Consider the following 12,839-nt stretch of genomic DNA (forward strand, 5'->3'; position numbering starts at 1 on the left):
CAGTTTCCACTTAGCTCCATGTCGGGCTTAAAAAAGAATTTTCTCCATCTTCTTATGTTATCATGTATCTTAAGACTTTTTCCAACAGTATCTCAAAACTATAGTATAAGCCTAAATTTAAAATATGAAATTAGGAATCTTAAACCCAAATTACACTAAAAATGAAACAAACAGACACGTTTACTAAAACATACACTATGTTTGGTCCATGCAATCAGTCCATATGTTAGAAATGATTTTCAGTTGCAAAGTAAAACACACCACCTCCCCCTTAAACAGTCTGAAATGTTTCTACTTTAAAAACCAGCCTTTCTTAGTAAATAGGATTCTAAAATTTCCCCCAAAATGGCCTTTTCAATACAAATTTCACAAAAGGTCAAGTTTAAATTTTGCAGTAGGGAATTTTAAAAATTGGCAATATGTATTTCATCATAAAGAGGAGTTGGGGTCCTACCGAAGAGAACATTCGAATTCAACTGGGCAAGGGAAAGGAGTTGTCACAACTAAAACAACTCATTTCCAGGGTCCTTTCTACTAGGATGTCACTATTCTAATGTTGTCACAAAAAGCACTAAGCGGGTCCTGGCAGGAAGGGAGGAAAGCTGTGGTCATTTGTCCATGGCAAGCCTCCCTGCACTCCTACCTCACTTTCCCTGGTAAAATGGGACAGGAGTTCCCAGAGTGTACGACACACTCAAGTTGCCAGAGCGAGGCTTGGCCGCAAAGAGATTAAGTAGACAGGCTGTGTCCTAACGTCACCTTGATCTTAGGAAACAGCTGGTTTCTCACAGTATTCTTTGAATGGTAATCATTGAATACTGCCATCAACATTAGCTCATGCCCAGAAAACAGGGCCCAGATGATGCACATCTGTTTGGCCTAGAAAACATCTAATAAATTTCACCTTTGCTTCAAGTTACAAATGATTAAGTTTACATAAAAATTCATCATGTGGGAAGAAATGAATATATTTACAGAGCAAATACTCGGTGTGGTGGAAGGAGTACTAGGATAGGTGTTATGAAAGTCATGATACAACCCTGCTCTGCTACGTATGAGTCACGTGAAACCAAGACAAGTCACTCCTGGGATTGTGGTAAGTGAAGGTGCCTGATGATGGTAAGACATTCCATAGTTGCAGATGGTGTTGCTCCCACTTTGAGCCTGGTGGGGGGGTGTGACCAGTCTTGCTGGATCTCATTTAACTGTGCTATTTTTAGTTCCCCTGGCACCACAGCTCCCACTTGCCTTTTGTGTGCTCCCTTTGCTTTCTGGTTGGTCAGTGACCCAAGTGAGCCATTCAAGGATCTCTCTGACAATGGTCGACAAACACACACACACACACACACACACACAGGCCTTGAAGGAAAGAAATTTTCCCATTTTAAAATATTTGAATATTAACCAGTTTAAAAATAAAAACAGTTCAGAACTGAAAATACTCTGCCTGCCCTTTGCTATCATATTCTGAGTTCATAACTCTACAGTTATCACAAGACAAAGGATGGCCCATAAAATCTTAAAAATTCTAAAAACAAAAACACACTTGTTGTTTTCCAATTAGTAACATAATTCTCTCCATTCACAAAATCCAAACCCTCCTGCACTGATGAAGAACTGACTAAATTACCTGTTAACACCTTGTATACCATCAATGTTTTAAAAACCTACCTTAAAACAAAGATTAAGTTTAAATAATATGCCCTGACTTTTTACTTCTCTCCAATACAAATTTCAATGTAAATTTATGGAACCAGAAAACACAGAACAATTCCTATTGTTCTAAGATCAAAATATTGTGTTTAACCATAGAAAAGTAGAATTTAAGTTTTTTTTTTAATTTTATTTATTTATTTGTCAGAGAGAGCGAGCACAAATGCAGAGCAGAAGGCAGAAGGAGAAGCAGGCTCCCTGCTGAGCAAGGAGCCCGACACGGGACTCGATGCCAGGACCCTGGGATCATGACCTGAGCCGAAGGCAGACGCTTAACCGACTGAGCCACCCAGGCATCCCTAAGCTTTCATGTCACTTTTTTTACTTTAAGCCGTCGAAATACTGCTTCTACTCACTTATATTAATAAAATGACCAACTTTCCTGATTCATGTACATGAGTCTAAAGGCTTAAAGTTAACTTTAAAAGCAAAAACTTCTCTCTCTCTCTCACGCACACACACACATCCCTACCTTTCCCGAGGGCTATAATAAAAACAAAGTCTCATTGCTTGCTCGTGAACATAGCTACCATGTGGCTGTGACACCATCAGAACGCCGTGTGTCACAGCCACCACGGTTCAGGACTGACATATGACATTTATAAAATGTCAGAACCCTTCCCCCAATTTTTATAGCCTATTCCCCAGTAGGGTTTCAAGATATAAAACAAACTAAAGGCAACAGTGTGCTCATTAGCTGTGCCACTTCTGATACATTACGTCGATTGACAATGAACCACTGTGATATCAAAGTGCAGGTGTAAAAAATAATAAGGCAACTGCTTGTGTAACAAAATCTCACTAACTGAGAATGTGTAATAAATATGCAAGGAGGCAGTTTTTTATTCATTGAAAATGTGTCATGGTACATCAAACATAAAACCCAAGAAAGGGTTTTGACATGCCAAACTCAATTAAAATGTGTTTTCATGACTATCAACAGAGAAACTCAGTAACTTATTTGTGAATGTAAAAGGTGATTATGCAAGTACCAATGGAAGAATTCAAAGATAGTAACAGATTCAGATAGTGCCAGAAGCAGAACTAACGTCTAAGTCTTGCTATCACTTTTAATTTTACTAAGTGATAGAAAACTTGTCGTAACGGAAATGATTTTACTAAACTTAAAACCTGTCTTAGAGACCTCCTACCTACTGGAAGAATATACATGTTACTACTTCACCATGAGGCGTGCCTCACCTCTCCAATGGCTCAGGATCCTAATGCTTTAAAACAAATCCCTAAAGGGGGAAACTTAAAATAATTAACAAAGCAAAACAGTGATAACAATTTGAATAATGTATATAACATATACATATATATATATATATATAACCATATAACTGGTTTTACTGAGCGATAAAAGAGATCTGAGAATTTATTTCCTATAAAATTAATTACATCACTAATTCCCCAATCAAGAATATATTTAGATTTTATTGCCTTTGAAAGTCATCCAGAGGAATAAGTATACCATTATAACTGTAAAATCCTGTATTCAGAAGATGATAAATACACTGGAAAAGAGTTTGTTTCGTTTTGATATGCCCTCATCATTTAAGAATCAACAAAATGATTTAGTGTAACAGACCATCTGGGCAATTCCAGAACCACGTTAAAAGGTTATGGAAGTAACAGCCACATTTTTTTTTTTTTTTCACATGAAAGAAAAGTCCATTAGAACTTTTGATGAGATATTTTACTTTCACAGGATGCTAGGAATCCTGACCAGGTAGGTAGGTTCTATCCATTGTACTCACTAAATCCTCAATTTAATTTGATAATAAGGTTTCTTTAATAAACTCTTCTCAACGATCTTTAATGGATTACTATTATCAATATTTAAGTATGGATGTCGTAGCAAACATTCCTTTCTATAATTGTTTCAGCTAGTTAATCATCTTAGCAATAGTACATAAAAGCACAAAAGGAAAGAACACATCACAGTCATGGTTTTCAAACTTCAGTATGCATCCAAACCATCTACAGAGCTGGTTACAAATACAGAGGTCCAGGTTTCATTCCTGGGTATTCGAATAAGGTACCTCATGAATGGCACTTGGGTTTATATATCCATACCCATCTCTGCAGGTGATTCTGACAAATACCAACACTTGCTACAATTCTTTCACATTATTGATAAAATATTTCACAGGACATCTTGTTACTCACATCTTAGGTGGATTTCTAAAAACCTCTAGATAATCTACATTCACATATTTATCACTAATAATCTTTAAGCCAACTCCTCCTTTTCATAGAAAAAAAGATAAGCATATGGGGCTCTGGATTTAAAAAAATGAAGTATGAAAAATACTTAGTTCCTCCCAGTATGCCCCTTCTCACGTCAGTCTCAGCTCCTGTTCGTAGACCCTCCCCGCTGCCCCCACCCCCACCACTAATGCACCCATCAGTCTGATCCACGACGTTCATTCAACGACTATGGTTTTATAACTCAAATATCAAAAATTTTGTTTACCCTGCCACTGTGCCCCCAAACCCAAGGAATCCAAGGATAATTCCTTCCTGTGGCAGGTAAGTCCCACTGTGGTCTCACTCCAATCTATCTTTCCAGCCTACTTCTCTTCTACTCCAGCCAAATGGTTTGCTTATGGTCTCCAAAAAAGGCTATAAACTTATAATGTATTATTTGTTTCAGAGGTACAGGTCTGTGATTCACATAACATAATAAAATAAAAAACAAACAAACAAACAAACAAAAGGTTATAAACTTTCCAGCCTTTGGATCTTTGCTCACATCATTTGCTTTATGCTAACAACCATCCCTGTAAATTTTCATCCATCTGAACCCGGTTTCATCTTCCAGTTCCAGCTCAAGCTCCACTTCTTCCAACATTATATAATGACTCCAAACCAAAAAGAGAGACTGTCCTCATAGACTTTCCTTCCATTTGACACTTACCACACAATATCTTGTATTTCATTACCTTTTCTTCTGCCAAATATGGCAATATGGAAAGGAGGACCATTCCTTCATCTTAATTTCTTTTAGTGCTGTTTGGAAATCTCACTTTCAGGAAATATTTGTTGATTGGTATAATAGAGTCACTTTAGTAAGATACCAAGAATCAAATTTCTGCTGGTAGACTCAAAGAGCCAAGGAGCAAAGAGCCTGGGTCATTTTTACTGCAGATCAGCTGGGCTTTAATTATACCGGGTAGAGGGAATGGGGATTTTAAAGGGTTTTTCTATACTAAATCTTTCAGCACCACTGTCACTCAGGCAAATGCGGTGTTATTCATGGCAAAATGAAATTAAATTCAACCAACATTTATGGAGTGTTTCTGCTAAGGGCAAGACACTCTGGCCTCAGGAACTGCAGGGGCAGTCACTCCATGATCTCTCAGAAACTGACACAGTGCTTTCTATCTATTACATTTGGAATTTCTTTTCTATTCTTGAACTAATTCAAATTAGAACATAAGAACTTGTGGGAGAAAGAGTGGTAAGATGTAGCCTTTTCCTCAAGGAGCTTTGAATCTAGTATTGGTTTAAAAACTCAGGCAGCCTGATACTCAGTTACTGGGTTGAAAATAAAGGGAAGTCAGTAAAATTCCAGAAGGAGAAAAAATTATATATTATGATGATATTTAAAGCATATGGTTTATATATTCACGCAGAGAAATGTAAACATAAATTTAAGGGTGTCTAGATTTTCTACGTATGAAGCACAAAGTTCCTTGGTAAAAACAAAGAATTCTTGTGTTTTAAGATGGGATTATTCATTTTTTGACTTGTTCAATCAGTAAATATCAGAGTGAGTAACTGCATTCACTCTTTCATTCAATAAATGTGTAAGGACTGGCTTCCTGCAAAATGTTTCCTTCCATTGTCCAGGGATAGATTCATGTGCTCAAACTTAAATGACCTTTTGGTCATTGCTCCTTTTGGTGAGATGGGATGGAATGAAAATCCTTTCCACCCAGGCTCTTCTCCTATCCCCAGAAGAAGTTTTTGCCATAAGCCACACCCTTGAACTTGGATTTAAAGGCAACATATGGGCACCCGGGTGGCTCAGTTGCTTAAGCGTTTGACTCTTGATTTTGGCTCAGGTTATGATGTCAGGGTCCTGAGACCAGGCTCTGTATGGGCCTCCACACTGGGCGTGGAGCCTGCTTAAGATTCCCTCTCTCTCTCTCCTTGTGCCCCTCCTCCCCAGCTGGTGCACATGTGCACACTCTCTCTAAAACAAATAAAAATAAAGGCAACATACACCACATTACCAAATATTTCCTTGAAAGCTTGAAACTGGCTACTTCCATTCTCAGCCACAACTCAGCGCTCTCTCCATTCACTCTGCACTGGTCATGTTCTTCTATTATTCACATTCATTATTCTCTCGCCCACTGTATTATAGGGTCCTTTTCAGTATCAACAATAACATTTTATGTCATATCATCCTGAGCAATTAGCATAGTGCCCTGTACCCAGGTATTCAATAAGTGCTAGTTAAGTGGCTGAAATTTTTAATTGAAAACACTGTGCGGACTGTGGTGTTGTGGGGATGATAGTGTGGGATATGAGGATGTCTAAGACATAGTTCTGCTCTTGCAGAATTTACATTTTCGCCGAGGAGAGAGAAAACACATTCTCAGATAACTAATCAAAGTATGAAGTGCTTAGGGTCACAGAAGTGGTACAAAGAAGGTGCTCTGAGAGCTCAGAGGAGGCAGAGATGACTTCCACCTGTTCCGTGGCCAGTGTCTGCTCAGGGCCGTGAGGATTACAGGACAAAAAAGACCGTACTTGCCACAACTGGATAGACAAACTCACTAGTGCAATGAAACAGACAAACACACAGTTTCCATTCAAATGAAAACCTGAAGACATACATATTGGACCCAGAAGGGGCGAGACAGGCAGTTTTGGACTGTTTGCCAAAGCTAACCGTGGTGCAGGAGCGTTTGGGAAAGGCTTCACGGAGAGAGATGCTCACTGTTAAGCCTTCAACATGGGGCAGAATGACTAGATTCAAAAGGAGGGATTTGAGACACAGGCCGTAACACTGGCAATGTCTCAAAAAGGAAGTTGAAAAGAGGAGATGCTATGCAGTTGCTTCTCTTTGTACAAATCAACCATCTGGAGCCTGAGGTACAGCTCATCAATTCCCTCCAGTGAAGCCTGAAGAGGGAGAGAAAAGGAGAGTGGATGACACCCCATGCAGTATAAACAGCAGAGAGTGTCTGAGCTGCTCCGTTAGCGGACATATATCCCTGGACGTCTTAGTCTTTGACGAGGGAATGGGATGGTGTACCCTCTGCTCTCTTGATCTTGCTACCTCATAGGAACTGTTCAAGCCATTATCCCTTATCTTAACTCACTTCTGACCTCTGACCCATATGCCAGATAACTGACAAATTATGTGGAACTTTTATGAAACTATAAAGGATCCTTTTAATGAGAGATTAAAAAGTGTTATAAAATAATTGTGAGAAAGAAAATGGACTATGTATACTAAGGTAATAGACATCAGGAAAAATTCATGGTATTCACAGTATATCTTAAGGGAAAATAGGTAAAATGCTTATTTTCTTTTTCCTCTGTAAAACTTCACACTTTGCTTGTTACAGCTCCCAGATGATGAACCCTTCCATTTTCAGAACACTCTCACTGAAAAGGAATCAGACACTCCTCAGTCTATCTTTGGTTCCTATTTTGAACGGCTTCAAGATGTAGGCTAAATGTTGTTTCTTCTGTTTTATGTTTTGTCATTGAGCTATTCACAAAAAACCCCAGAGTTCTTACTGAGTTTAATGAGTTCATTTTTCTGTACGTCATTGCTTTTAAGTAGATTGTTAAAGAAAAAAAATTTTTATTCATACTAAAATGTTATTATTTTTTGTTGAATGGACATAAAAATGTGAAAGTAACATGGTGAAAAAACAGAACCGTCTCAACTATTTAGCATACCACAATAAATTATGTCAAAGTAAAATTACTCAGAAGTAATTTTTTTTATCAACAATCTGTAAGTATTAACTACGGTAAAGTTATCTCCAGAAATGATGTGGTAAAGAAAAAAAATCTGACAAATTATTGAATAAGAAATGCATATGAACTCTACTCTAGACTTCTGTTATAACAATTTGGAAAGATTTTCCAAATCCATTATATATAATATATAATGAAAGCTTCTAGTTTCATTTTGAAAAGCTTCCTGTCATTTGCTTATTTCATCAGAAAAATCAGACAACCATAAGATTTTCATAATGGGTGCCTTAATTGCACTTAATATGACTGACTATACATGGAAGACACATAGTATCCATGTATTTAAACTGAAATATCATGCAAACTGTGGTGCATATTAAAAGTATGCGGGATCTACTTTTGTTTTGTTAAAGTGTAGAAAATTTGTAAATAGCAAGGGTGACCTCCAGTGTGCAATAGGTTTATGCCACTGCATTTTTCCAGTAACAGAAAGTGTGCATTGGTCTACACCAGTTCTCTGAGAGTGCTAAAGATAAGGGGAAAGGGAATTTTCTGTGTCCAAATGAGTCTGGAAGTTCAAGGAAACTACTTTGTTTTAGCTTTCTTTCTTTCTTTCTTTTTTTCTTTTTTTGAAGCTTGCGATGTTGCTTGGAACCTGAAAACACAACAAGCATTAAACTATGGGAAAACCCTAATCTATGACTAATGAAAGTGGGACAACTATTTCTCTTATACATGATCTAATTAGGGCCTATTCATTAAGGCTTAGGTATAAGTTGAGTTTACATTTTTTGAACTGGAAATTCAAAAGGGACACCCTTTAAATGCACCACACTGCCATGCAAATAGGCAAACCACCTGACATAATTTCTAGACACCCATACTGACACTTACACCAAATAACAAACACCACCAAAATCAAACTTAAAAAGCTTTTCACGAAGTCTTAGAGATCAAAAGCTTTTCACTGTAGATAAAATTTCTTTTTATGAAAAGCTAATGGCTTGCCACATTGTATAATGTAATTTATATTTGTCTCTAATCTCAACACAATAAAAACTATTCACATGAAAAGAAAAAGCATGATGCTTTCCTTACAGGCCAATCCAACGTCACTCACTTCCGCTTTTACACCGCGATAATACCTATTATCCAAAACCACCAGGAGCTTTTTCTTTGCAAATTTTTTATTTTCATTTCTGTACCTGATAAACAGCCTAAACTTTGGGGGGATGCGGTTTCTTTTCAAACCATTTTGTTAGTAAAACATCAAGTTCTGTCTTCGCTAACCAGACCACACAAAGATCTAATTATATGGGTGCCCACCAGAGCTCCTGCCTGTCACAGTCAGTGTCACTCAAGCTCTGTCACTCTTTCCATTAGGCATCTCTACTTTCAAAGGTCTAGGCCGTGGACATGAAAGATTTGCTCCAGGCTGACTCTTGGCATAAAAGGTAGAAGGCTGGGAATGAATTGCTTTTTTATGAATATTCATAACAATCAGGGTGGACTTCTTGAAGTTCCTAGACAGGGAGAAGTGTAACATAACTGCATGTAATCTGGTTTGTTTACGTAATTTATAATATACGTTGTGTTGCATGAAGCATGTATTACTAATAGAATATAATTAATGAATTAAAATTCACATTGGTGGTAATATGCTCTGATTTTAATAAACTGTGAAATTCCCAAGTATGGTGTAATCTAAGAAATGGTAATTATTCCTTTGGACTTGTTATGATCTATCATGTCAAGAGTCTGCGTGCTACCTGCTAAGAAGTGTCTGAGCGGGCCCTGACATGATGGACCCTAATGGCTCCAAAGGAGCCATTACCATCTCTTGTGTCAATACTTTGCGTGCTAAAGAGGATCCACAGAAGAGTTTTAAACCAGGCCTTTGCGTATCAGAGAGTAATGATGACTCAATCTACTATGTCAATAATATGGAATAAAAAAGTCATTCCCCTGAATGTACACAATTACAGTCGTAGGCGTGTTTTGTCAATGATCTGCTTAGAATATTCTTTTGAGTACTCTCAGAAGACTGCATTTTAAGAATTTTGCTAGAGTAAGTTTTCTCTCATCCTAAAAATTTGCTTTTGAATGTCATTCTACATGTGGCAAATATCATAAAAAGGTTTGGATCGAAAATTAAATTCACCTGAGCAAATAATTTTCACAAACTCCTTTTAAATCATTAGATTCTCCAGGCTCCCCCAGAACATTTCAGGCAACGTTGTAAATAAAGAAGATGACTCTTACTTTCCTCCCATAAGGAAATGAATCAAATTATCAATGCAGCTTTGACCTCAGCGCCCACCATTACGGGTAGGTACCACAAGGGGCTTAATGTTGAAAATATGTCAGTATTCAACACATTCTACATTTTCTAATCAAAGGAGGAAGAATTAAGGCCAGATAGCAGAGTCTACATTGAGTTTTGAAGATATCATTATAAATGATTTTATTTTTGGAACAAGTAATTTGTTAAAATTTATTTGAATTTTACTTTACTTCTGACATCAATCTTGGATGTTGATTATATCTTTAAACACTAAATTATTAAATGATGTTTAAGAACACAGAGGGTATTTGTAAAATATGTAAACAAGAAAAGGCATGAATTATAGTCCAATAGAACTTCTTTCAAAGCACCATTTTAAGACTAGGGAGAAGAGGGTAACTTTCATGGCTTCATATTAATATTATCCTAGTTATTTGTTAAAAATCCGCACTGGCAAAATGCCAGCTATATTCATGCACTGAGTCGAAGATCAAGAATTTTTAAAAAATAGTATTAAATGCCTTATATTTAAAACAGGAATTCGAATAAAATGTCTCCTTTTGTAATTTTATACAAATAGGTGAAATATCCTAAAAAGTAGATACAGTGCTTTTTTGTGTGTATTGATTTTTAAGAAATAGTTTCTCAGATGTGACAGACATGCCTAGATTTTTGAGTAAAAGAGTTTTTTTTTTTTTTTTTTTTTTTTTTTAATCTTGGCTCTGTTCTTATAAAGCAATGTTTTGGCAAAGTCGGCAAGTTCCTTAAATGAAGATCTTTTTTTCCCCTTCTGGGTATCAGGAGACCATTTTAATTCACTCACCCACTAAATTCTCAAAGGGACTGGTGTATATGGTAACATAGGAGCCAATATCCTAGCTATCAGTTTTCATACAGCCTAGCTGGACCTTTACATTACGGCTGCCCCACATTTATTGTTCTTTCATTGCATCTGTCAGCATTTCCTGACAGCGCATTATGGAGCACATGGCTACAAAGTCAGTATCAATCAGTCCACGATCATGCAGATATAAGTAGCAGACTATTGATAATGGGCCTTAAATCAGATCATCATGGTTTAAGCATAAGATTCTTAAAAGGCAGCAATCTCACGGGAACTCTTACTTGCCTGCACCTGTTACAAGCCCCACATGCCAGTTTCTACTACCTACCACTACAACTTCCCCAAAGGAAAAAACAAAAACCAAAAACCAAAACAGGATCCATTAAATATACGTGCACTGTAACACATTTCACCATGTAAAATGAAGCATGAGCAAAGGTGGCAATTAATACAACTTCCAGTCTATCTAAAAAAAAATGTGCAGATGTATGGTATTTCCCTTTACACTAATGAACCCCCTCCCACTGAGCCCCATATACACCTCACATTGACAACAGCAGTCTTGTTGTGCTTTGGAAATGTCTTACTTCAAAAGCATTTCAACTTGATATGGCTATTTAACAAGAAAAGTGAGCTAATTCATAGAGTTTAGAGGTATGCTACACCAAATTCAAGGCACCATGTTAAAAACAAAGGCATCTAATTTTTCCCAGACATAAATAATAAAACAAAACAGGAGTTGCATGCAAATTTAGTAACATAAAATTTAAGGTGATAAACAGAATGGAGGCTGGCTTCTTGTTTAGTATTCCTTAGTTATCACCATAATTGCTGCATGTCTGTCATCACTAGCAAAAGAAAAAAGTGTCTTTCTCAGCTGCTCCCCTGCTTGTTTTGTTCGCTGTATTCTTGTAAAGTGGGAGAAAATAAGTGTCATTTAATGAATAGTGCTATTCTTTGTCTGACAGCTTCATATCTGTTAGGTGTAGGAGGCCTAGTACTTTCTTTTTCCGATAATGTTTTTGACAGTGTGCTAAATTCCTCCCCCAAAAGGCCGGCGTGTATATTCTGCTAAAAGGGGCTTCATCTATCCTGAATGGGTGCCCTCTTTTAACCCCCTTCAGCTTCTGTTCTTACATTAATTGAGCTGATCAGATTGAGCATATGAATTTGTCTTTGATGTATTCGTATGTTTAGTTGACGTTGCTCTCTCCCTCATTGGCAGCGGACAGAGCTCTCAGACAAATAGGACTGTTGCCATGGTAACAGGCAATAGCTAGGGATCTCTTGAAAAATATTTTTATTTCAAAATTCAAACTGGAAAATTCTCACTGGATATGGTTCTCAGTTCTAAACGTGTCATATCTAATGATGAATGCAATTAGGAATCCCACCAGTGTTTTAAATAATAAATTAGCCTAATTTTCTAGGCCTGGCATGATGACATACAAATACTAAAAAGGCGTCTTCTTTTTTAAAATCCATGACAAAGGACTTATTAATGACTTTTGTTCTTAGGATTTCAAATTAAAACGGATGGTAGGCTAATGATAGCGCTTTCTATCTGCTGAAAACCAGAGGCCTAGAGGTAAACTTATTATTTTTTTTAAAGAAAACACTTCAAGCTGCTCTGATATTTGGTTATTTCATAAAAAAAAAAAAAAAGCAGGTGTAGAAATCCTTCTATAAATGTTGAAAGCTATAGCAGTTGGTAAATCTCAGTGGATAAAAAATGCCCGTGGCCATTTTTAATTACTGAGCATGAAAAAAAGGAATGGATGGTAAACATAAGTTTTATAGATCACTATCATCTTCCAATGGTGGAGTTTTCAAATTCTACTATTTTATTTGAAACAAGAAAAAAAAAGAAACAAATACTTTGATATATGCTATAAATTCTAGTGATTTTTTAAAACAATTTATTCGTGATTAGACAATTCCAGTTATATTAACAATTATTTCCCCCCAATGTGGGCCTTAGAGAACAATGAAAACCACTCTACAGTTGGACAGTTTCAAGAATCTGACATAATATGTAACCACATT

General features: G+C 36.8%; 1 protein-coding gene across 4 annotated transcripts in view; it reads right to left on the reverse strand.

Moving 5' to 3' along the window:
- The window catches only part of KIAA0825 (KIAA0825 ortholog), a 403,169-nt gene that overhangs the window by 137,135 nt on the left and 253,195 nt on the right, over nucleotides 1-12,839 (reverse strand). The gene's annotated exons all lie outside the window — the stretch shown is intronic.

The sequence above is a fragment of the Mirounga angustirostris genome, unplaced genomic scaffold (assembly GCF_029215605.1).
Source record: "Mirounga angustirostris isolate CCGP_5_RB_7025 unplaced genomic scaffold, mMirAng1.0.hap1 SCAF_7, whole genome shotgun sequence".
NCBI classification, from domain to species: Eukaryota; Metazoa; Chordata; class Mammalia; order Carnivora; family Phocidae; genus Mirounga; species Mirounga angustirostris.